The sequence below is a fragment of the Chinchilla lanigera genome, unplaced genomic scaffold (genome assembly GCF_000276665.1).
Source record: "Chinchilla lanigera isolate Chin_1 unplaced genomic scaffold, ChiLan1.0 scaffold00047, whole genome shotgun sequence".
Lineage (NCBI taxonomy): Eukaryota > Metazoa > Chordata > Mammalia > Rodentia > Chinchillidae > Chinchilla > Chinchilla lanigera.
The window spans coordinates 15,232,374-15,257,495 of NW_004955448.1; positions in this window are offsets into that span (position 1 = coordinate 15,232,374).

Here is a 25,122-nt window from a genome sequence, read left to right on the forward strand (position 1 = left end):
TACGGAGCAGCTCCAGAGTCTCTAAGACATACTGCGTCAGCACATGGTCGTGACGTGCAGAGTCTCTAAGACATACTGCGTCAGCACATGGTCATGTCGTGTAGCGCCTTTATGTATTATTTATTCAATTATTGCTTTAAAGAGGCACGAGAAGGATTTATTAGAGATGTGAGACACACTGAGTGTACGTGCGCAAAGGAGCGAGGCACTGCACTGCCTTGATGCGTTTACGTGTTGCTTGTGCCCCAAGTAATTCCTATGTCTTTTATTGTGTGTGTGTTTCGCCGTTTACAAGCTTTTATCCCTCCACCTGGAGACAAGCCCACTTGGGAAACACTTTTCTTCCTCACCAATGTTTTAGCAGAGCACCTTTTCTCTGATACAAACTCAGAAATCTTCCTGAATGTACAGAAATGTAGGGACGCGATTGGCTGCATGCTCCGGAAATGCTGTTTATGGCGGAAGCTGCTCACCACGCGCTGCCCCACCCACCTCGTGTGACCGGTTCAGCCCGCCTGCGCGTCCGCCCCTACCTCGACCAAGACGCTTTCAAGATAAATCAACAGGTTTCTCTTTTAAAACCATCCCAATGCTTTCCTTTGTTTTTCCATTGTCAGTCGGATAAGATAGAAAGTGCATTTTTGAATATTATTAATGTAAAACTAATATATTTGCTGCCTTTTATCCTCCAGCTAATTAGCCTACACCTATTTTCCTACTTTGGGTAGAGAAAAAAGACTTTGAGATTTTATTTAGGAATCTATGGTTTCAGCCTCACTAATAGTAGATAATTTAAACTTGTAGAAATGAATGTGCCAGCCTGGCTATTTTTATTTGTTAAGGATAGTTGGTTATAATTTTTAAGCATTCTGTCACAATATTCCTGAAGTTGTCCAGTTTATTTCAAAACAATAAATAATTATTGCAGACCTCAAAACATTTCAAGGTTAACAAGTTTAAAATGTTGCTTAGACTTAGAGATTCTAGAAGGAATAAAAATCATATCGAATATTGTATCTAAAAATAAATATTTTATAATTTCAGGATATTTTCCATGGTGTAAAACCAGATAGTTCTCTTCGTCTTTTCTAAGTTATTTTATATGTTATAGATTTAAGAAAAAAAGAGAAATGAAAACACTAATTAAGATTTTAAAAGGCCAGAATAATATATCATATCACTATAAAATTATCCTGATATAGTTTTAAATAAACTTTTTCACTATACCTTGAACTGCATGAAATTTAAATTAGCATCTGAAGTTTAATAAACAAACTAGGATCACAAATGAGAAAAAGTTTTAATCAATAGAATTTTAAAATTTTAGATCCATTATAAGATTAAGCACTACCCTGGAAAAATATGAAATAGATTCTTGCAGCACAAAAAGGAGTAATTAATACAAAGTACTAATATTTTACCTGAGTATGGCACTGATGTAGGTTCTTTACAGGAAATCAATTCATAGAATGATTTTGTTATCTGCGGCAGAAAGACAAGAAATAAGCAGTTTGGTTAAGCATTTTCTATGTGTTTTGTATCATGAAATCTAATGGCACATCAAGTATCCTCAATAATTTTGCAATTCCTGGTGGAATTGGACCCATTTATTAAATAGAATACTAACAATTGAGATTTAAGGAATGCTTATTCAAACTCAGTGTGCTGTCATACTTAGTCTCCAATGTCCTCAAAAGTACTATTATTATTTTCACTTTAGGTGAAGAGGTAGATTCTCCAAGACTTTAAATCATTTGCTGAGGGTGGTTCCATTGATAAATGTCAGTGATGACCGTCTTCACGCCTACAAAGGTCTTAACTTTTGGCCAGAGCTACTGCTATTGTTTGCCCCAAGTGAGGATGAGATGTTCCCATGTGATTCCATCAAGACTGAGAGATGGCTTTTCACAAACAACCGAACTGAAGCAAAAGAGATGAGGTAACTATTACCAGTGATTTGATGCGGGAAGGGCTGACATTTAATTCATATCCGCTTTACACAAAACTCCTGAATTTACTAGTAACATTTTAGATAAATGCGTGCAGTCTTTCTTTACTCCCTTAGCTGATGGTCGGTATAATTTTGGTGAGTTTGATTTGGCAGAGGATAATTTATACTTTTAGTTGTTGCTCTAATAAAAAGTCTAGCTATTATTTTTTGTTTCATTGCTAACAACTTGTAAGCCTCATCCACCCTTTCCTCCCGCACCCTAGTTTTGGCCAGGATGATATAAACCCTAGCTGCTTGCTTCCTTTGGACTTATGAGAAAGTCGAACCGCTCAATTTAGGTCTGTGCACGTGGGACCTTCCACCAGCTGCGCTCTTAACCACCACAACGTCCAAGCAAGTTTCCTTTCTGCCCTCCCTCAGTCAGTGTCCTGCCGCTTGTGAGCCAGTGCTGGCTCTTCAGCAAGCTTCCCAGGGTGAGTAATAAACTCCTGCTGCTCTCCTTGGTGCGTGTTTGGTATCATCTGTCTTTATATGAACCAAATTTCAGGTGAATGTCCATCTCATGTAAGCACAACACTGACTGCAGAAGTCCTAGAGCTTTTTCTGAGGGGAGAATTATTTTTTTCTCACTTTTCAAATTCTAGCAGAAAACGAAATAGCTTGAAGAACATGTTTTCATTCACAGCATTAACAGAAAGCTAGAAAAACAGCTGGTACATTGGGCAACTCTCAAGAAGATCTTGGTAGTGGAGAAGACAACTAATGTGAGGGGTGGTTCGGGCATAGTCTCTTTGGGACTCTACTGCTGGCGCTGAGGCCGCTGAGCACTTACATGATTTGTGCTGCGGGGCATTCCCAGTACTGCCCGCCAGTGCCATGTGAGAAGTCCCTTAACATGTCCTTGTCCTTCGGTCACTTTTCAGGACTCAACCCTGGAGGCCTGAGGCTTTAAGCAGACTCTGTACCACACAACAAGCAAATAGGCTAATTGGCTTTTTCTGATTTTACAGTGTCTTCCTCAAAACATGCACAATGAATAATATACTGGAAGCAGAAATGCTACAACCATATTCTGAAGGGACTGCCGTTTCTTTCATGAAATTCTTTCTTCATTCAGCCTCATGAGACTATTTTATTAGAATTATCCATCTTATTTTTATTTCTTTTTTATTTTTCTTTGGATACCCTTGGTTTTCTATCTTTAACAACACCGTCCTAGTCATCTCCAATAGATAGGACCCTCGCCTTCACATCCTGTTATGGTTTATGTCTGTGTGTCCCCTCAAAGCCTCATGCAGCCATGAGGCAGGCTTTTAGAGTTTGATTATGAGTGTGAAAGCTGCACCCGCCCTGGGGTGGATAGTTTGCATATGTAAGGGAGAGGAAGAGAGTGCTTGAGGCCATTCCTCCCCCTTTCCGCCCTGGTGTATACTTGTTGCTTTTGCTGTGTTCAGACGCCATGAGCTATAGTTCTCTGCCATGTGCCACTCTGCCTAATAATCTGCCAAGTACGGACTGAAACCTCCACAAACTGTAAGTGAAATAAACCTTTCCTTCCTTAATTTTGGGCATCAGGTATTTTGTCCCAGCAATGAGAGAAAAGTAACCAAGACAACATCCTCACCTGTTCCCTAAGCACTGCACATGCTACTGAGTCTTTCTCTCTGACCCAAATATCTCTCTGCACCAGTCTTTCATTTGCATTTTACTCCTATGTATCACAATCAGGTTTTCTCTTACAAGTTCAAAGTGAAATCATTACCACCTAACCGTCTTCCTCCAAAGTTAGTTCTTCTTCAAGGTTTGCCCACCTCTGTAGGCATCGTCGTCCTCTACAGTACCGTAATTGGCTTCCTCTGAGTTATCTTTGTTCGCAAACTTAATTTTTTCATGATTTTGGACACAAACCAAAATGGATAAGAACTGAATCAAACTGAAAAGGTACATTCAATGTTGACCTTCAGTGTTGACCTTATGGGGAAGTTTGATTCAGTGCCCAATACCATAGAATATGGTGACTATCTCACGGCCTGTGTCATCCAGGATTATCAAGTTATATGCCTTCTATGACAAGATGGTAAAGTCCTAAAATGAATCCAGCTATAATTTACTTTTTAGAGTAAATTTTATATTCTCAAACTATCATCAAATGATTTAACATGTTTATAAAAATCACAAAAATGGGAAAAAATAATTTCATATACTAAAAACAATTGTTTTAGAAGTTTCAATGAGAGTGAAGAAATGGTTATAAAACCAGCCTGCATACTATGACTTTGACTTATTTGCTTCACGTTTCTGTTGCTGCGATCTTAGATATTATCCCATTCCCACTGTTCTTTTTATTTTTAATTACACAGTGTAATAATTCAACACATGTATATAATGGGTAATTGTTAACTCCTTGTTGATCATGTATTCGTGCCGAGACCCATTGACCAGCACTAGTCTTGTTCACTATGAAGCACGTAGTGACTGCACATACACCGTTACTATTCTGTGTTGCTGTAGAGCTCCAGGCTTTCTCCTCCTAATTTTAGTGGCCGTTGTACTGCTTCCTTCTCCCTGCAGCTCTGCCTGTCCTCCCCAGTCTCAATAGCCCCGGTTCTATTTTCTGCTTCTGGGACTGAGAACACGTAAAATACAACGAGAAAACGTAAGTAAGTGATTCATAATGAAAAATAATCCAGGGTTGGAAATTTGAGATTTTTCTTTTCTATCATAATAAAACCGTATTTAGCATATGATTTTGACACTTAGGAATTTGTGCTTAAATGAAAAACATCTTATTATTCTAGTTGTCAAAAGTCTACATGGTAAATTCTGTAAACACTTTTAAGAAAAATGGAATTGAATTGTTTTAAGTAAATATATTTTCTGCTTTCTAGCTGGAAAAATCTTAAATATAAATCCATCTATAATTTCAGTCATTTGAAAATTAATTCTTATGATTAATTTTGGTATCAAGAGTTTATGAGAAATTTGGTTTAAAGGAAAGTATCAAGCAATTTTGTCATAGTGTAGTTTCTCAAGAAATAATAAAAAAAAATCATCTAGACCCTTCTTGCCACCCTGGAAGCAGCGGCGTGGCCCCACTCACCTCCCTTGGCTTGGAGAATGCGCCAGGTGGCCCCAGCAATGCTCCTCTTGTCCCTGGGCCCGGCCACCAGCCAGCCCTAAGTGACTGGGCCAGAAGAGGCCCTGAGGATTCTGGATGGCCCTGTGACCCACTTTGTCCCTGGGAAGCAGCGAGATAGGTCAGCATCAGCAGGACAGCCCCCAGAGCCCCTGCAAAGCAGTGGCAGCAAACCTTTGGAGCTTTTCATGATACATGTGCAGCCCACATGCCATAGACTCACCACCGCTGCCTTCAAATCTTCTTCATAGCCTGAGACACTGGCAGGCAGCCTGTGTGGGCCCGGTTTTGTGGCCTGACCCCTATGTGACACCAACAGGTCACAGATACTAACAGGTGCCTTACCCTGCACCTAGGCACACTGTACTACAACGGGGCCCACGAGGGGTGCCCACTGTGCCCACACAGTCCTCATGAACTGACATGACAGGCCTCTGATGGCACGGAGGCAACACTTCACTTGCGTGGGTTCAACAAAATGGCACCCTACCTCCATGACCCACAAAGACTGACAGGGGCCCCAAACCTGCAGCCGTTCACAACATGCTTCATGTCACCAGTGTACCCACCCTACTTAAGGGAGCTGCATTCCAGACAGTAGTGCAGTTCTGAAACCGCTGTGACCTGTGCCATTAAGACACCCATAGACTTTGCCTCCAAGAAAAGGCCGACCTGAATCTAACGCTAATATAACCTGTCCCACTGATCCCGTAGCACACACCCAAGAGGAAGTTTTTGACTATCAAGGCCTCCCTGGGAAATGCTAGAGACGACCAATCCTCCAGATGCAAACATCAGCATATGGGTATACAAACCATAAAAATAAACAAGCTGTATCTTAACATCTCCAAAGGAAAACAGTAATGCTACAGCAACAATCCGCAAACAAAAAGAAACTAACAAGTTACCTGGAAAAGATTCAAAATACTAATATTTCTAAAAAATCCTTAAGATATAGACAGTAGAGACACATAATTTAACAAAAGACAAGACAATTCATTATGTAACTGAGAGAAGCAGTGGGGAGATGCAAATGAACCAAACAGAAATCCTGGATTAAAGAACTCAGTCAATGATTTTTTTTTTTGTCTTTTTGAGATAGGGTCTCACTATGCAGTTCAGGCTGACTTTGAGCTCACTTTGTAGTCCAGGATGGCCACGAACTTGCAGTGATCCTCCTGCCTCAGGTTCCCAAGTATTGGAATTACAGGCAGGGGCCACTATGCCAGGCCTACGTTAATAAAATTCAAACATGGATTTGAGAGCTTTAACAACAGCCTTGCTCTGAGAGCAAAACATTTTTATGACTTTGAAGTTAGGTTTTCTTTTTCTGATGTAACCTAGTTAGACAAAAAGAAAATAAAAATTGCACAATGCAAGTAGAAACAAAAATTATAAGCAGTAGCCACAATTATATCAGCTAAAATAACTGTAAATAAAGGAAAAGATGATTAGTAGATATTGACTGAGGGATCAATTCAACAAAAGTAAATAACATTTTAAAGTATGTATATGCAAAAAACCCTGGGCACACAATTATATAAAAGAAAATATTAGCTTTGGAAGGAAAAATAGACTCTAATATAATATATGAACTTTTCAAAACCCTACTTTTCTCCATGTATAAATAATTCACACCAAAAGTCAACCCAGGAGCCTCAGATTTAAATTAAACATAAGCCAAAGAGATTTAATTTACAGAAAATTTTCTTCAGTGTCTGCAGAATACAATTTCTTGTCATTCCCTCAAGAAAGACCTTCTGTCAAGTCACAAAACAGGTCTCAGCAAATTAAAACGTTGAAATCAGTCATCTATGTCTTCTGATCACAGCAGAATAAAACTAGAAATGAATAACCAAAGAAGCTTTAGAAATTGTACAAACACATGAATATCAAACAATGTGCTCTTGAAAAACGAACAAATCAATGACAAAATCAAAAGAAAATGTAGTTGCTTGTATCTTCTGAAAATACAACATATTCAACCTGTGATATACACCAAAATCATTATGCAGTGGGAAATTTTCAGCATTCTGACTGCATCAAAAACCAGAGATATTTCAAGGAAGTAGCCCTATTACTCAATTCAATTATCAAGATAACTGAGAACATACCAAAATCAAAATTAGTAGAAGAATAACTGAGATCATATGAGAAATAGAGGAAATAAGATATGCAGTACAAAAGATCAGTGAAAAAATATTTTTGTAAGAGAAACTAAACAGATAAAATGTAATACACACTAACCAGTAAAAAGGAAATAAATCAAAATAAATATAATTTGAAATGGAAAAGAACATTTCTACTGATACTACTAAAATACAAAACATTGTTAAGAAATATGTGAACAGTTATACAACAATAAATTGAAAAACCTACAAGAAATATTTAAGCTTTTGATGACATGTGGCAAAAAAATGGAACTATGAAGACAAAAAAAACCTGACTGGAACAACAAAAATTAATGCATAATTAATAAAATGTCTTGCAACAAAGAAAAGACCCAAACCAGACTTCACTGCCATGCATTACTAGGGCTTTAAAGAACTACTATAAATTCTTCATAAAAGAGTCCAAAAAATGAAAAGAAATGGAAGTCTTTCATCCTTAATCAATGAAGTCAGCATTTCTCCGAACCCAAACTAGACACAAAAAGGGAAAAAAACTATAGGTTAATATCACTGAAAAATAAAAAAGCGAAAACTCTCATCAAAATACTGCTGAATCAAATCCAGTAGCATACCAGGAGCTTGTACACCATGATCAAGTGAGATTTATTCCAGAGATGCAACAATAATTCAACAGGAACAGATAAATAAGCATAAAATGACACATGCATGGAACTTAAGGACAAAAATATGGTCATTTCAAGATAGTTAGGCTAATGGTACTACTAATCTCTATTAGTTTATTGAAAGGAACAGTTAGTGCTTATACTACTTGATCAGTCTTACATCCCTATATCTGGTAACGTGAGCAACTACTTGAAGATAACAGTATGCAATGCAATAACATTGTTAATTTCCTATCATTTTGTTTTGAAATTCTGTATCATTTTTATTGTTTTTTAATTTTCTTTAAAATAAAAAATAAAAATTAAGAAAAGTATTCAGTAAAATTCAACATTCCCTCATAATAAGAACTCTCACAAAATTAGGATATAGATCAACACAATGAATGCTTTCAGAACATAGCCAACACCAGCATACTGAAGAAAGAGTTTAAACTGTTTCTTTGAAAATCAAGAAAATGATAAGAATGTTCATTTTTGCCATTTTGTGTTCAATGTACTGTTGGAAGCATCAGTCAAAGTGACAAAGCAAGAGCACAAAAGAGGAGGCCCATGTAGGAGAAGAGATCAAATTATCCTTAGTTGTAGATATGTTTTATGTGTCTGTGTCCAAATTTCCCTTTTGTAGGAGAACAGAAGTCAAACTTGAACTTCAACATAGTTGTTGATTTGTATATTAAGGCTTTTATACCGGTATAGTTTGGTCTTTACAATATGTAGCAGTATCACCTATCCTTACTGGTTTAATAAAACAGATTTTATTTCTCACTGGGTACATACAGTATATCCCAAAGCACTCCTAGGGGATTTTCTCATCAGAGTCATGTGAAAGGAGTTTGATAATCAGCACAGCAGAGAAAGTGATAACTTTACACCCAGTAATTAAATTTTCCATTCAGAAAGTGCCTTTAGGTCACCAGTCAGAGCTCTAGTCATATGTCCTATTCTCCCCTCAAGAGATGGTTGTATCTTACCTGACCTAGAAGGGGATCTTGAATAATGATAAACAATGGTAGTGCTTTCTACATTTTTATGATGGGGAAGTCCGATCCTGGGGCTGTGAAATTAGATGTTTCTTTCTAAGCCAGTAGAAAAGGAGAAATACATTTGGTATGTATGGTTAGAAAGGTCTCTGTTTATTGATACTACTAAATAAGTAAGTGGTTTACAGACAACTTTTTAAGAGCTAAAATGAACTGAACAGTGCCTCTTAACCTCCCACTAACATAACAACTGCAAACAACTCCAGTGCAAAGTTACAAAGAACAAAAATGAAATATAATGTCCAGGGTGTGGTGTTCTTTCTATCTTTGACCTGAAGAACGTCAGCACTCCAAAACAAGCCAATGATCACTGCCTCCCGCTAGACATTTACTTAATAACTCACAAAATTCAAAGTACAAAATTTAGAAGTCTTTTCTTTTCCCAATTTTTCTTGACCCAAATACACACACATGCATGCACACATACATATATGATATGTAGATCAACATAGTTTAAAAGAAAGGAAGGACAAACTTCACAGCTTTATGACACCAGTAATTGTAGCAGTTTCACTTTTCCCAGGTTTACATTTTGTTGTCCATTTGAAGAAATGATTTTTATGTATTGTGGAACACAGAATAAACAGGATTCGTTATTTTTAGTGAACAATACATAATAATTTCTTCTGTGTTTTAGTGTATCTAAAGAAAATATTGTGAAGTCTGTAAATTCATAAAAAATTTTAAGACCTATATTTCTGTTTTCCATATCAAAAGGTTTCCTAATTTTTATCATTAAGAAGTATGGTTTTCCTTACATTTTTTCTGGACACATTTTATAAATGAGTGATCATTTTCTTCCGTGTACTTTCATCATTTGGATTTAGACATTATGGGCTGTTTTGAGGAAAATCTTTTTTTTTGTTTTTTATTTTTAAAAAGAATATACTCTTTCTGGAACAGTAATTTAGCCTGAATCTATGTTCAGAAAGAAAAGGCCTAGACTGAAAGGACTTAAAAGATGAGAAAAAGAAAAGAACTGACATCTTTATCCTGTGTTTATTTTATTTTTTTAAATTGTGTTTTAGTTTTGTCTTTTTTACACGTAGTCGGAACCAGTGCTAACAACACCGACCTACAAGTCTTTAACAATAAATACGTTTACACTTTCTTAATCTTCAGTCGCATATTTTAAAACTTTCAATAGTACAAAAAGTATAGTAAATGCAAATTAAAAGCTATTCACACCTTTTTTGAGCCTTCAGGTCATTATACAGTGCTCTTGGCCCCGTTGTCTTTAGGAAGTGCCTATAGATGATCACGGCTCTGCAGAATGCAGGGCTGTTACTGCCCTATTTCTCCCTCTAAACGCTTGGAAAGTTCTTCACTCTTGACACTCCTTTACTCGTCCCAGCGTAGATGATTTTGAGTCAGTTTCCCCAGAAATTAGCGTGGGCCCTTTCAATCTCAACAGTTCAATTTCCTCCTTAATTTCAAGGAAAATTCTCACGATTGTGTTGTTAATTTTCCTCCAGTGTTTCTGTTTTGTGTACTTCGCGGTGAGGCTGTCTCACGCGGTCCTCCTGTCCCCTCCAGGATACTTCCTACTTCTCCGATATCTGAGTGCTAATTAAAACTTACAGACAAAGGCACATCTTGTTAATCAGGAAATGATTTCATTTTCTATGTAGTTTTAGAAGGGCTTTTGGGTAAATAAACTTAAACCTAAATAATTTACCCTCACAATATTTTCTCAGAGCCTAAGAAATTTACAAAGTTAATTATTTGGATGTGGATTTGCCTACTGGAAATGTTTATAGTCTGCTTTCAGACTAGTAGATAATCACATTGGATATGTAATTCTAGATGGAATTAATTTCTTCAGAGTTTCAAAGTCTTTGTTTTGTTGTGTTTGGATTCTAGTGTAGCTACAGAGAAGTTTCTTGTCATTTCGTCCAATAGTTCTTATTTCTCTTTGAGAACTTCCACAGTAGTTTATTTTCTGGGCTCTAAAATTTCTGGATACGTATTGGTGCTGGGGTTTCTTTTTTTAGTGATTGCTCTGGACAATCAATGATTCTTTATAACCTGAAAATTCATGTCTCTTAGACCTTAAGATATTTTAAAATTATTTCATATTTTTCTCTCTTATATTTTAGTTTATCTTTCTTGGGCTCCTGTTGTTTGTGCTGAAATATCACAAATGGTTCTTTAATAATTTTGTCTTTACTCTCCTAATTTTCAATTTTCTTTGCCCAATTTCTAGAAAATTTTTCAACTTTAACTTTCTTTTCTTTATCATACTGTCTTTTTAATTTCTCAAAGTTTTTGTATCACATTACTTATTATTTTCTCACAGATATATTCATTTACATATTCCTTGTTATTTTGTTACCCATTTATTATTTCCTTTCTACTGGTAAAAATTTTAAGAGTTATTTCATTTTACTTCTCATGTGATGGATTCCGGATCCATCAAGTTGTGTTTTATTTTTGTTTTTTATCATCTCTATCATCTTTGCCTGACACTGAGTTCTCGTATTTCACACTAGGTGTGAAATCGATCAGAGGCCAGTGCCTGGGGGTCGTAGTTGGTAACTGAAATTCAGATGGGCTGGCTGTGCAAGTTCCCTGGGGAAGCCTTTGTATCAGGCTTGGATTCTAGAATGGTGGCGTTTCTCATGGGGAAGGCACTCCCCACCTCATTCATGGAAGCCAGGAAGTATTTGTTAGTCTTCTGGAAATCACCCGGAAGGAATACAAGCAGATAGTTTAGGTGTTAACATAGTTATTCCAACAAGTTTTGTCTGATTTTCCTTTTTCTAAACATACCCTCAGGCCTTCAGTCGTGCTTGCTGTCTCCATTTCGTTCACTGTAGAGGATGAAACTCTGGACTGTGAAGGCAGACAGAACGGCCTGCGTGCTCACCATGGCGATGGTATTCAGAGGCCCACATATTTCTATAACTTTAAACCATCCCCAGTTAGTTAAGCCTCACTTCTACCCGCTCTTTCTGAGAGATACTGCGTGTTAAAATTCTCTGAGCCTTGCGTCTCCGCGGAAACCTGGGCTGCTTTCTCGCTAACAGCGCGGCTCAGGATTGAGACCCGAGGTGGGCTTCCTTGGGTGCGTTGCTTCAGTGATCATTCGCATGCCAATTTTCTAGCTCCTGAAATTACTTTGCTGAGCCCTGCCTGGTTCTCTGTGCCATTTTAAGTGTTTTGTAACTTTAAGAAAAAGATGTAAATCATACTTTTACTCTTGTTTTAACAGGGTTTATAGGATGAAACAAATGCAGATGTATAAATTTAGTCTGTCTTTAACTGACATTTTTTAATAAAAATTACTATTCATTTTTCAAAATTTCAATAGTTTGTTACCATTATTATCTTTTACCTAAGTATATTCACATTGAGCCGTATGCCCAGCCCTTTTTAATTATTACTTTTATTTTGAGACAAAGTCTTACTAAGTCACTAAGATGCCCAGGCTGAGCTTGGCCTTGTGATCCTTCTGCCTCAGCCTCCCAGAGTGCTGGGCCATCACACCTAATTTATCACTGTTAACCTTAAAATGTACACAAAACTAAAAAAGAGAAAATTTAAAATCTGCGCAGACTGTCAAGACAATAAGAGGAAGAGAAAAGAAATCCTGCTCGATTCTATGAACATGTGTGAGCTTTATCATTTCACAGTGAGTGTTATATGGGTTAGGCTACTAGTGGCCATAGTACAATAAACAAAATTCTTTAGGATATTGTTTATATTTTAATATAAGTATTTAATCTTTTCATTAAACTACTTCCAAAGTGGTATGATCTATTCTAATTTAAACAAAGAAAATTCCCTCATAATTTTAAAATTTCCAAGTGTTATAGTGATTTATAAAGCACTAGAAATAGCTCACAGATAAAAATACCCACAGCAGTTAGTTTTCTTGTCTACACATGGTTCATGAAAAGCTCACAAGGAAATGTTCAGAGCTGACCACTGCATGTATTATTGTTCCCCTCCCCTGCTCCTTTGCACATTCTGTCTCCTCTGTGCATTTGGACCACCTCCCTGCACCTTCTCCTTATCAGATGTATATTTTGGCATCTGAATGTGTGTGCAGAAAATGTAGGAAGTGGAGAAGGAACTTAATGTTATGGATCTGAGACTTCCTGACAAAACACAGCTGTTCATGTTGGAGGACATTTTACTGAAAACAAAATTCCTACAAGCAGCACCTGGAGTCCAACAGTTTAAAGCTAGCAAAACTGTATGCCGAGAGCTCTCACTGAACATTTACAGCTGTGCTAAATGTCAGCGGTGAAAATGGCAAATGAGATGCTCTAGATTCATGCAGCACCTGCTGAACCTTTAAAAACATTTTACAATGTGGGAAAATCCCACATAAATTAATTACTTTGGAATTTTTATTTCTTACATGGACTGTTACAGAAAAATCTTAATAAATCTGAATAGAAGTCAGTATTTTTTAGCAGAGAATGATTATTAATAAAATAGAAATGCAATATAAATTCACAATGTGATACTAAAAAAATTAATAGCAGAATTATACCTTCTGTCCTGACTACAACATAAGTATTACACCAGTTTCTCATTATTAACCACTTTAAAAATGGAAGGAGTTTTGATTAAAACCTAAACATGATGAAACAACATGAGAGAAATCTAAGAATTTTAGAAGAAATAAATATATTAATGTAAGAAAAATGATTATACAATATTATAGTATAAATTCGCCGTTAATTTACACATAGGTAATGTTGTGGGCATTTTATGTAAATTAACAAATTCCCCTCTCAAAGCAACTATTTGACACAGTTTATTATTTTTTTGAGATGCTATGTCAAGCAAATTTGAGTTCATCTTTCAGTTTTAGCAGTACAAATTTAATGCTTCCTTATATCATGTATTGGAAGAAAAAATTATCTAATGTAGGTATTTTCTTCTTCATGTACTATATGTCATTTATTTTTTAAAAGGATAATATCTTTCTCAGAGGATTGATTGGAAAGAGCAGTGAATTATAAGGAATTAACACAGATAAATATTTAAAGCTAGGTAATTTATAGAAAAATTCAGTGAAGTTTAGCTAAAGCTTATGTATAGATTTTGTGTTATTCAATCAATTTTAAAGATATTACATTGTCTATGATCTAAAACAATTTTTTAATTCTTCAAATTTAACTAAAGTAATTTATTAAAAATAGTAATGAATTTTAAATTATGAATCATTTATTTTGGTACAATCTTAACAACTGTGCATCAAGCTATTATCTGTCATCATCATTCAGTGGTAGCAAGGTCATTCAGATTTGTTCTATTATTGCGTCTAGGCCTTAGAATATTATTTCCCTGAATAGCTCCATCTTTATGCTGAGTTTTACATTTTTCTTCCTCAGTGTTCATCTGTGAAGGCTGAATTTGAATACTCATATATGTTTTATTTATAATTAATCTAAACTTTTGTTTCATTATCAATTTTCTCCAGAACTGGGCTGTATAAGAGTTTTGTGTTTTGTTTTTTTGTGCCCTCTGCTTCTCCTGTTAGTCTTTCTTGCCCACAGCTAGACTGCTCACAAACTATTTGGTTCTGCCCAACTTCCTAGCCATTTACGACTAAATTAGGAAGTACTATTCCTCACTACCACAGACTTCCTTTGACAAGTTCAAACACACACCAAACCTGTATTATTAAGAACAAGATCTAGGGCTGGGGATGCACCTAAGTGGTAAAGGGCTTGCTAAATGTTTATCAGGCCCTGGGCTCAAAACCTAGTAGCACACACACACATACACACACACACACACACTTGCACGCAGAAGAGAAAGAGAAAGAACAGAGGAGGGGAGGGAAATCGAAAGGGAAAGGGAAGGGAGGGGTGGGGAGGAGGGGGGAGCAGGGCAAGGGAGAGGAGGGGAATCTGGTGGCCAAGGTAATTTTGTGAGTGTCTTCCAGTATTGTTTCTTGAATATCTCCAAATGCTTTTTGAGAATTATACATTTCACCACATATTTATGAATAATAATCTAGAAATTATTCATTGCAAGTTTAAATAGTGTGAAAGTATATACTTTGCTACATATATAAATAATGCTATTTCAAAAACATCATTAGATCATTCTTGTACATGTTAATTTGAATTAAAATAACATATCAACCTGACACCTATCATCTGTTTAAAAACATAAATAAACAAGAACATGAATGTGCTCTTTTTCCTTTTCTCTTAAACTATTTCCTGCATCCAGAATTTATCCAATGTATTACATATTTCTTGAAAGTGCTGTATGGGTCACCCTAACATACTTTTCTATATCAAAAATATGCATGTCTGTTCCAATTTATTTAAAAGTTTCATTTTATACTCAAAGTGTTAAAGATTTTGCGTAGTGTTTTTATTATAATAATTAGTAATTCCTTGTTATAGCAATATAAATGTACGTAGTGTTTATATATACTTAATACAAATGCAAAGTTAGAGAAGAGTCCATTTTAAATATTAATGAGTATGGCTTAGCTTTCAGTTGGATTATATCTGTATGGATGACTTATCAGAACGATGAGACATAGGGACTTCTGCTTTTTTAACACAAATATAAGTTTCAAGGAAAAAGTCTTTCAAATGAATGAATCAAAAGGATTAGGAGATATTTTCACATACAAACATTACAAATCCTTTGTTTAGCATAACTCCTTCTGAGTGACATTTGAAAAGTAATATCGAGATTTATCATCAAAAATATTTTTATCAGTCTATCAATATATGACTCAAATAATTTAGATTTTTTAAAACAAAAGTCTTCACATCTATTAATTTTGTAAAATAATGGTCACCTAGCCCCTTTTTTAATTATTTAGAAGTAAACAAGTTGTTGTATTGAGTCTTTTTGGATTAGCTAATACATACTTTTAATTAAAGTACACAAAAGAGCAAAAAAAAGGAATTTCCAGAGTATATTGAGTACAGTATTTTTGATAAAATTTTTTCACCTTAACACATGCTTTGAATATACTTTCTTAAAACATTACATCTTCAGATTTGACTCTTACTGCTAAATAATATCTGTCTTATAACTTAATTACCAAAAGCATTCCTTCTTGACCAACAACTTGTTACATTAGACTTAAGTATTTGCCAAGAAAAATGTAACTTCTGGTTTCAGTACAAATAAATTTGTGAGTTAATCATTTGACTTCTGAATTTTTTTTTTTGTTTTTTTTGTTTTTTTTTGTTTTTCTCTGGTACCGGGAACCGAACTCACGACCTTGCGCTTGCCAGGCAGGCGCTTTTGCCGCTGAGCTAAATCCCCAGCCCTGACTTCTGAATTTTAAAGCTAAAGTGGATAAATGAAAGGCTAGCTCAGGGAAGCAGTGCAACGTTCCCATAAATTTGTAGCTTGGATAAAAAAGACACAACAAGTTCATCCATATTTCTTACCAATTCTTGTTTGGTCATATGAGTCTCAACAAAAAATGCATTTTCAACAGTATTTATAGAAAGATAGTGTGAAATAGCGAGAAAAAAACAGAAATGAAAATTTTCATATTCCTTAGGTTCTACTCCACAAAATATTTAAATTCAGAAAATTCCAATACTAGTCAAAATGTACTATTTATAAAGCCAGGTTTCATAAATCAATTTTAGAAAAATTATGAAGGCCAATATATTGTTTTTCTTAGTTTATACTCAACATCACTGATGCCACTTTTCCTTTTAGTTTGTTGCCTGAGGGGCCCTAATGTCTTGAGATCATGTTACATGTAAGATTTTTAAATTTCGGGGAGGTAAGTATGGATACTTAGAAAGATTGCTAAGCAAAATAGGCTGGTTCCCTCCAATAAATATGTTCTTAAGCAGATAGATTTCAGAAAGCAGATGTACGTTTAAGAATTGAAATTTCATTCTCTGTAGCCTATGTATATCCATGTATCCTTGGAATATGTTTATGGGTCCTACAAGTTGTGTGCTATTTCCAAAAAGAGATCCAAAATTCAGTACATACAGGAGCCCTATGGGTAATGAAACCATATGAACACGGTGAAATGGGGACTCTGGTGAATTTAAGAGGAAGTATCCTGGTAGAAGCCTATCTACTGTAAGCCTACTGTATGCATTCAGGCACGTGAGCCCAACTGTGCAATTAAGTTTTTGAAAGTAACCTGAATTCTAGAGGATTTTCACTAACATTAAATATTCTAACTTCTAAAAGTTGAGAACTCATTTAGTATTTGCTTAGAAGAGCAAGTAACTGCAATGAAACATGCATATAAGAAGCAAGTGTGTCTCAGAGATACCTATTTCTTGTCCTAACCGTTTCTCTCCGTGTTCTCTGCCTCTTACCTGGGCTTGTACTTTCATTTTTCTTTATTCCCATAGACTGCGCAGAAGGAAGAACGGCAGTGCTCAGGCATTCGCACTGGGTCTCTTCCAGATGCTTCCCTTTGAAGTCGGAGCAGCTTTCTCTTCACAGCGGCTGGAGTCTGGGCATGCACGAAGGACACTCGGGATCACGCACTTTTAAAGTGTTTGTCTTCAGGTACGGTGCTCTGTGAGGTCCTCTGCTACTTTCTGTCACATGGTAAACTGAAACATTTGCTTCTCTTTACTACCACAGGGACACTTTCAAAGTAGTGTCTGAACTTGCTTGGCCTTTTCAAATGCCAGGCGCTTAACCATCCATTCTCTGCAAACGCATAAGCTTCCTAGTACATTCCAACTCTATCGTTTTCTGCTGTGCCTGCCCCGCTAGTGTTGCTGCAGACGTCAAAACCTATATCCTTGATGGGCTCCCGCTTCGATAAGATATTACATTTCTTCATATATTCTCTATATAAACTCTATTTTACTGTTAACTCTATATTTTCCTTCTCTTTTCTTCCTTTTATTTTCTCCTCTGGTCCTGAGGATAGAGCCCAGGTACTTGCTAGAGACCAGAGCTCCACCATGCAGCTACTGCCCCAGCCCTGTCATTTTATACTTTAGAATGAATTCACCTTGAAATTCTTCCCATATTCTTGCTACTTGCCAGCATTATGCTCAGTATCAGTACTTAATTCCAGCTCAGTACACTTCACTTACTCTATGACTGTTTTTCCCTTTTCTTTGGTTCAGTTTTTCTTTTGCTTTAGTACCTCCTCCTAATTTAAGTCCTTCCTTTTCTTAAAATCTACAATATCATGAAGTTTATACTACAAAATAGTTACATATTTAGAGTTATTTGTTAGTTTGTGTCAGTTGTATTCTACAGATCTCAAAAGCCATTCATGTAATTTGACTTCAGCAAGTTGCTTTTCTGACGACCAGTGACTACTCGATGAAGATTAGTCAATAAATATTGTTGAATTCATTCTGTCATCAAATATATGTTAAAGGAATAAACAGTGTACACTGTGTGATAGATAAGAATTTAATACTTATTTGACTAAATGATTTCAATGTGTAAGTACTGTGAGTGAAATTAGAACTGACTTATTGATGAATTAACTGAAGTTTCTTTTCTCTCTTCTATAACACTTTCATCCAATATTTCTCTGAATTTGTTTGCACTGAATGATCTTTTCTAATAACAATACTTGGATACTTTAAATCACATCTTAAATATTATTTAATAATGTAAATCTAAAAAGCAAACTAACTGAAAAGAAAAAAAATCTATAAAGTGAACAGAATAGGAAAATAAAGCAATCTTTGAATCCCTAATATTTCACAATTCTATACAAGATTCTTTTCAGGAAGAAAGCTTTCACAAAAAGTACACATAACTCAAAGTACATTTCACTTCTTTCACTGTTAGGTGGAGATAAGTTTCAGTGTGTTTTTTAAAAAAACTTAATCTAATCTATATTTTGAAAAAGACTCAATCTCTATAGCCCTTCTTTTTGACTACTGAATACTTTTTGGAGATACCACTACTGTTATTGTCACATTTATAATATCACTGAGATACTTCCAATTTTGTATTTTCCTCACTGCAAGGTTTCAGGAAAAAGTCAAAGCCTCTTCAGGGAAGAGTAATGACTGTCTTCCTCTTTAAACTTCTATACATTTAATTTGCATTCACACATAAAGTCTTTACTTATCCTAACTTTAGTGTCCTCTGAAGTAATACACAGAAATTAATCTACCTGATATTGTGTTGCACTTAAATTCCCACTTAAGATTCATGTGTGAAATAATAAGAAAATTTTATAGAGTAAACAATTTCAATGCATAGAGTCCTGTGAAGATAATTACAATTGGAAACTTCTTTGAGTTGCAGGGAACATGGCTTGGGAATAACTTGCGTCACAAATTGTTTATGAGATTGCAGTGAGCTAATCAATTATGACAAGTACATTGACATTCTCATTTTCTGTGGATCCATCTTTGAACAGCAGGGTCAATATCTAGTTTATAATACTTAGCGCCACTTTTCAGAGACTAGGATATATCACTACAAAACATCGCAGGACATGCCACCCCAAAACATGCCACTTTGATGTATTGATTACTTTGGGCTGAAGGCACTCAGAAGAAAGCAAATGTATTTGGAGGGGGCATTTTATCTGAACTCCTTTATCTGTCTAAAGACAGATCTTAAGAAAGGAATTCAGTTGTCTCAAAGCCGCTCCCCAGGGATATCACCAGCCAGGGAGGACTGACTCCTACCAGAGGAAAAGAGACTAGAAGCCAACACTGCAGTCAGACAAACTGTCACAAGCTGTCCTGTCTCCCTCCTAAAGGAACCCAGACATCTTTCTTCAAAATTTGCTCTCCCCTATGTAGGCCACATCATCTTCCCTTTCTCCTGTTAAAATGGTACCTGAATTCTCAAAACTCACTGGTTTGGACTAATCACTTATTCTTCTAGTGCCATCCCTGTGGACATCATATTAAAAATTAGTAGGTAAGTGTACTTTTTCTCCTATTAATCTGCTTATTTTCAGTTATTTCAGAAACCTAGTGTTGTAGTCAAGGTTTGCAAAGGAAACAACACAGGACACCCAACTTATAGGATTTTATAATAGTCCGCCAAAGAGTCCAACACAAAGAGAGTACAGGAAACCTGTCCACACACTGAAGACCAAAAGAATCCAGCTAAGGACTTAGATCCCATGGCCATGTCCTGAATGAGTCCAGCTATAGACCTAGAGCCCGTAACAATGTCACACTAGTCCAGCTGGAGGCCAAGAGCCCATGACAATGTCTCATGCAAGTCTGTTTCATGGATTCGTGCTGACTTTTGGGAAGGCCCAAAAGTCAATGATGGCAGCTAGAAAGTCTGTGTCAGTGGGCTGAAGGATCTGTGCTAGCAGGCTGAGGGATCTGCACTGGAACCAAGAAGCAAGGTCCAAAGTAAGAAACAGAGCTTCCCCACAAGGTACCACAGCCATCCTCAATGACAGCAAGGTCCCAAGCTCCTCTGTTGATGAGAACAGCTGAGTTCACATCAGGAAAACCAGCTTCTCCAGGACACTGAACAGTGCACCATGTTCCCCTCTGCAGCCAGGAAGAGATACTCAGAGTGAGGACCAGAGCTCCCCCAAAGTGAACCGTAGCCGTTCTCAGTGACAACAGGGTCCTTAGCTCCTTTGATGATGAGAACAGCCACATTCATATCAGGAAAGCCAGTAGGACAAACTCCTGAGGCGAAACATCAGCCACAGGAGAACCAACAGCTCCCAATATCTGCAGTTACTCATTTTGCTGGCAACAGTCCTCAGGGGGCCTCCCCCACACAGCACCGCACTGGCTCAGTTCAGCGGGGTGTTACAAGCTGCCCACCAGTTGTCAACCCACCACATCTACTTACAAACCTAGGAAAATGCAGGGTGTTCTTTTCCCAGCAAAGTGTTTCCAACAGAGATCATGTCTCAGTGTGTAACTTAAGGTCTGTTAGGTGTACAAACTATAAAATAAATTTGACTATTAATATCAGACGTTTTTCTACTCACAATGTCTTCAGCTCAAATGGTTCCCTCTGGCATATTTACCCTTCATACAGTAATCTGATAGTGATAATGATTCTGGTCAGTTGATTTCTTGGTGTCAACATTTTCACTTTAATGAAACAAATTTTATGTCGCAGAGAAATAGTTCCCATGTGAAAGCTTATTCAAGCATATTCCGCATCTGTACGTCAAGGACTCCTCCAATTTAAATTGAAGGCACAGATTTTTAAAAGTGAAATGCAAACTTATGCTGTAAAGGAGTTGAGTAACTGCACCATAATGGGTTAGCAATGAGTCATTAACGACAAAGTAAGGGAATATTTGCTGCAAGTGGATAAGTGGCCCTGCAGCGCACATGTGTTTGTCAGGAACCAAATGTCAATAAGAACCTAGGTGCCACGCCTCCCTATAAGCTTATAAACTGCTTAGTTCTAGGCAAACAGTTTATACCTTAGAGTCAAGACTAAACTGAATGTCTAAATCTCACATTGTCATTAAACAGAAGCCTTTTAGAGTAGCTAGGGCAGAACACGTAGTTAAGAAAAGTGTACAGGACACTGAGTTTTCTCAGCTGTTCCTCAGTCAGGCGATAACCACATTCCAAAGCAGCCGCCAGCAGGACTCCTGATTTCTTTGAAACTGGTACTCTTCTTCCTAAAGGTTATGCAGAGACTTTGAATTCTCTGCCAGGGCCATACATGTCTCATTCTCTAAAGCACTGAGTATGCTCAGGACGTATTTGTTAAAAGGAAGAGATGTTTAAAAAGTACTTTTATAACCAGTGTGGGAAGCGGTTGTTTAGTCAGAAAACATGCAAGCTGTGGACCAGGAGCGGGGATCTGGGGCAGTCATGCGGGGCCGGACATTGCTGGACCCTGGGGATGTCTAGCAGGTCAAGGGAAAGGGGTGAAAACAACAGCCTCAAAGCAGACAGGCACGTGGGACTTAGCGTAGTAACTATTTACTAAACAGGAAATGGGCTTGATATTATAACTATTACTACTGGTTTAGCATGCCATGCGGGCCGAACATCCACCCTGCTGCAATGAAGGGGATTTTAGCAAAGGGGCCCAAATTCTAGAGCTTAGGTTGCTACTGGACACTGTCACCAGATGCCCTTAAAGAGGCTGATGCTTTTCACTTTCACTAGACATTCCTTGTACAAGCCTCACTTCAGTATACAGTGTCATATTATTAACGTAACTTAAAAACTATCAAGGGACCTGGTGAGATTTCCGCACATATAATTTCTCTCCATTCTCAGCACTGTCCAAAGACTCCAAGTCCAGTGGGCGCCTTGGGGAGGAGTGCAGGGCTGTTCAGGTAGGGGAAGAAAAGGAATTTTAAGTGTCCTCATTAAAACACGAGCTTTCGCATTTTGTCTAACACTAACAGCGAAGCTTCCAGTAGTTTATTTAATAAATACATGGGGTGAAGTACATTTGAATAAGGCCTACTTCAAAGGGAGCGAGTGCTGCCCAGTGAAAGAAGAGGATCCGTAGAGGAGAAAGAAGCCTCAGGCAGCCAGATGCAGAGCCAGACTTCAAATCTGAATCCGAATGGGCAGCCTCCTCCACATGGGACCTTGGACAGGTGGCACTATCTCTCTCAGCCTCCTTTTTTCATGTGAAAGCCAGAGATGCTTTTCTTAATTGTACTGCAGTGATTATTTTGTGAAATGATTTATATTTGACTCAGCACAATGGCTGGAAAAAATTCTAAATATTGCTTCTTACTATGTTTGCACAAGAAAACCCAAAAGTAAAAGTTTTATCTCCCTAGTCTTAGAAACTGCTGCAGAGCTTTGTAGAGTGGATACTTAATGTTTGCTCAGCGACTAGCCCAGTGATATCTTGAGAGTATTTCTATGTTTTCTATTTTTAGTAAGACTTTCTACTCATACAAAATGCCCATTAGAGTCTTGCTTTTTTTGTTGTTGCTGCTTCCTTTCTCCCTAGGCTGTAGTGGTATGACCAAGTCCTTCAGGTGTAACTACAGAGGATTAAGTACTGGAGCCGGTGTTGGAGAAGAAGACTACTCAAGACCAGTGTATTATGGGGGAAAAGGGTGCATTTCTAGATGTCTGTTCCTGAGGCTGGGGTGGTGTGACCTGTGTTTCTTTTCTCTACAAAAGTATATTTTGAGTTCCTTACATGGAAACCTAAAAGACAAAAGACTTTCAACACTAGGAAAGAGAATAAGTGATACGAAATTTAAAATTGAAAAATTATAAATTTAATTCAGTTTATATTGGGAATCTGTAAAGCATATAAATCAAGACACAATATAGCATAAACACTGTGCTGCATCAAACACAGTGGACTGACAATTAAACTATAGCATGTAGTAATTCCTGGTCTCTGTTGCTTGAATGCAGTTATAATCTCTATGGGGTACTAAGATATAAGACACGGTGTCAGACCTGAGAAGTACCAGTTACTAGGTAGGATATTCTTTTAAAAAAGATACTTCTATTTATTTACTCATTTACATATGCATTAATCTATGTAAATGTAATTTAGTTAATCTACACAAACTTGCTGAGCATTTTCAGTGTATAATGTGCATGGTTACTGTATCTATAGGTACCAAGGTACTGTTCTAAGGATAAAATAATTGTATAACAATGGTTTTGCTTTCAAGGAATTCCTAGTCCTCTGTAGGAGATAGCCATACAGATAGCTAAGTAAAATAAAATGCAATGAGTGTTATGAGTGAGACATGGTCGACTGTGATAGACATTAGGACGAAGAGAGACTGACTGGTAATGTGTTTGGTAAGAGTTCACAGATGAGGAACTTAACACCATGAAAGGCATTTCACTTCATTTCTGAAAATGGTAGTACGATAATTGCAGGTCATGTGTAAGTGGGAATGTCAAATAGATCTAGAAGAAATTTTAAGAATATTATTTAAATAGAAGGGGAGGAACAGGCTCATCTGACACTCTACATTGTTTTTCTTTTACTTTGAACTGACTGTTTTGACTTCCACCTACCAAATGAGCCACGCATGGCCTTTGCTTCATGCGGGAGTCACGGTCTTAGTGGGAAAGGTCACAGGTGTCATTTGAATGAACTTCCCACTGTTTGTTTTATAGAAGGTGTTCTTGGCATTTGAGTCCTAAAGCTTGGTCCTTACGCTGTTTCAACACTCCCATGCATTAGTTTGATTATCTTCTGCCTCTTTTAGTTTTAGAAAAATGTGTATTACACATTTATTTCTCTTAGTTTTATCTATAGTTGCATGGACTATTTGGTACTTTTCCCCTTAAACAATCCTTCAAAACTTTAAATAATATGATTGTATTCACAGAATTTCATCTTTTTATGGACCAAGCATCCAGAATTTCATGTCTCTCAAGTGATATTTCCATATCTCTAACCATTTGGAGAAGATAAGCACAGACACTAGCAGTACTTTATCTAGTTACAGAGGTGGATTCAAAACACTTAGCAAACCTTGAAATAGCTGGTAATATTTTCAATGGCTTTCTTCTCTACAAAACATCTAAATTGCAGGCTGGGCACAGCAATCCCAGTGCTTGGAAGGCTAAAGCAGGAGGATTGCCACAAGTGGGTCTGAGGCCAGCCTGAGGCACATAATGAGGTCAAGGTCAGCCCGAACTATACAGTGTGAGCCTATCTTTAAAAATTTTTAAGAGTTTAATTCATTGTTCCCAACATTTTTCTTCATTACTTCATTTTTTTCAGACTCCCTGTTACAATTCTTTATCTCTCAGTGTATCTATGCATCTGGTTTCTTTAGGTGGAGTGTGAGTCTTTTATGACTCATTAGAGTGATTTTTTTTTGTTTGGACCATTGTGTTAGGCTTCTATCACTATGTAAATGCCTGTGGTAATCAGCTTGTTAAGAGGGACGGAGTCTGCTGGTGATTGGGGCTCACAGTTTCAGGGGTTTAAGTTCAAACTCAGGTCCACTGCTTGAGCCTTAAGAGAAGCGTTATGGTGAAAAAATGTTAAAGAAAAATTGCTCACTCTGTGGCCAGGAAACTAAAGAGAGAAACAGAAAGGGACTGGGGTCTCCATATCCCTGCTGAGTTCACACCCCAGGGACCCGAAGACTTTCCACGAGGCCAGATTCCTGAAAACCTTCACACATTCCTGTAGCACAGTGGGCTGGGGACCGAGCCTTCAAACACTTGGTGACTTATTTTGACTCTAGAAACCATGATGGTGTGCTTATTATTTGCAGAAAGTGGCTTCAACTCAACTCTCTCTGTATCACCTCTCTCGAGTTTTGTTTTCACGTTGGTAAAATGAGGCAACGTTATTAGATTCATTTCAAATCTATTTT